At 31.2% G+C, this 2,500-nt stretch overlaps 1 protein-coding gene across 6 annotated transcripts in view; it reads right to left on the minus strand.

Annotated features, from left to right (window-relative positions):
• The window catches only part of LOC118442538 (uncharacterized), a 102,096-nt gene that overhangs the window by 57,186 nt on the left and 42,410 nt on the right, over positions 1-2,500 (minus strand). The window lies entirely within an intron of this gene.

The raw sequence follows: 2,500 nt of genomic DNA on the forward strand, positions 1-2,500 counted from the left end.
TTCATATTCTCCACCCTTTCGAGTGCCCCACCACTGCCATGATTCACCCTACCTTCTCTCTCTTTCTCTCTCTCTCCCTCTTTTCTCTATACTCCTCTTTCTCACCCTCCAACGCAATTTCTCTCGCCTTCTCTCTCTCTCTCTCTCTCTCTCTTTATATTTTACCTTTTCCGTCTCCTCCTCTTCTATTTTTCTCCACCCATGCTCTCTCTTTTTCTATCTATTTCTTTTTTCCTCCACCTTCTTACATTCTCTCTCTCTCTCTCTCTCTCTCTCTGTCGGCCTACCCCTTTTTTCCACCCTTCCGCTGTCATTTGCCGAGCACCTCCGCACAACGTTCACCTTCTCTCTCTCTCTCTCTCTCTCTCTCTCATTCTCGCTCTTTTCGTCGTGTCTGCGTATACCTACGATAAAATAGAAAGAGATAGAAAAGGAGAACGACACGAGACCGACCGACCGACCGACCGACCGACCGACCGATGCTCGTGCGTTTGCCTCTACTTGCATTATACCGCGTTAACGACGATTCGAGTAAGGGTATTACACTCGTTTCTTCTCTCTATTTCTCCCTCTCTCTCTCTCTCTCTCTCTCTCTCTCTCTCTTTCGTTTTTTTCTTTTACTCACTTATTCGCTCGCTCGTTCATCTATATTATCCCTCTCACTTTCTAACCACTTCTTTCTTTTTAGTTTGTTCTCATTTGCATTTAATGCACTATCTAAACCATCGCAAACTGCAGTAAGAAAGAAAAAGATAGACGGATAGATAGACAGATAGATAGCAAGATAGAAAAAGAGAGAGAGAGAGAGAGAGTTTTTTAGTTCTCTCCCACTCTACTTCCTGTTGATCTTATCCCCGTTTATATGTTCAAGATTTACATTTGTGTTTGCTGTTGTATTTGTACGTGTGTATATATATATGCGTGCGTTTGTATGCGTACGTACACGTGATGTATAATTTTTGCTTGTAACTTCATTCTATTTGATAAAATATAATCTATATATAAAGATAGACAGAGATAGAGATAGAAATAAAGATAGATGTAGAGATAGGTAGAAAGAGAAAGAGAGGGAAGGGGATGTTTGATCAGAGATCGTTCCACCTCGATAACTTTTTCTCTCTTCTTATGTTAAATAACACGTTTCTCGTTTGGCAATCGATTCACTAACACATTAAAATATTCAAATTAAATTTTGATATTAGAAAAAATTTTTAAATGATAACTTTAATAAATTGAATAAGTTGCATTAACTTTTAGAAAAAAATATCAAATTGAAAATTGATCTATACGCATATTTACAGACAGGATTAATTATTTCCTGCTTCGTTAAATTACAATTTTTTCTCACGTGCAAAAAAAGATATATATATATATATATATATATATATATATATTCATATGTATATATGTATGTATATGTATATCGCATACACACCCACACATCCATACACTCACACACACATATATATATATATATGTGTATGTATGTATGTATGTATGTATGTATGTATATAATCATATCGATGCTTTTATATGTCGATGTAAGAGACTCGTATAATTGGCATTTGTAGGCGATTAAGATCGTAGATTTTTATTCGGGCGTGCAATACTACATATATATACATATATATATATATATATGCGCATGTATGTATGTATGTATATATATGTATGTATGTACATAGGAAATGTTCGTTTTCAAAATAATTTGAAAAAGTAAAGAATAAATATATCAAAAATATATCAAATGTATTAGAAATATTTCATTTTTGATTTTTTAATAAGCTGAACATACTTATTATAAAATTATTTTAATTTCAAATTAATAATATACTGCATTAATAATTTATATAATTACAAACAAATAAAATTAATAAACTAATTAAGAATTATTTTTGTTTTCATTTTCTTCTCTTTACTTTTCTTTTCGAAGTCTGGGTTTCTAAAAACACGTTTATAAAATAATTTATAATAAGAAATGAAGAAAGAAAAAAAAAATATTTTAATGGCGTGAAAGTGATAATAATTTATGGCAATGCTATATCACAATTATAGTCGAGAGTATAAATAACGTTTAGTCATTTTAGTGACGCAAATTTCGCAATTTAGAATTGTTTTTTTTTTCTTTTTCATTATAATAAAAAAATAAATAATAATAGTGCTGGTCCAACGATTAGTAAAATATAATTTTATATGTATATATATATATATATATACATAAAGTGTTCGTTGATAAATGTCCAAGGAAATATTTCGCGACTGATCGAAATCGCAAGAAAGTTTAATAAGAAAAATTCGTACGGCTCCGATTCAGTTAGAAAGTAAATGTACGCATTTCTTTTTTTTTTTTTCTTCTTGCATATTTATACGGCTGCGATAATATGCAATCAAAATTTGCATGTCTAACAAAAAATTGCTATTACGTATCGTTTTCGAGATAATCCTCGCAATATTAATTAGTACAAGGAATAATTACATTAATTAATAGTACAAGTAATAA

This window comes from Vespa mandarinia, chromosome 24 (assembly GCF_050613455.1).
Source record: "Vespa mandarinia isolate Hongniang chromosome 24, ASM5061345v1, whole genome shotgun sequence".
In the NCBI taxonomy this organism is placed as follows: Eukaryota; Metazoa; Arthropoda; class Insecta; order Hymenoptera; family Vespidae; genus Vespa; species Vespa mandarinia.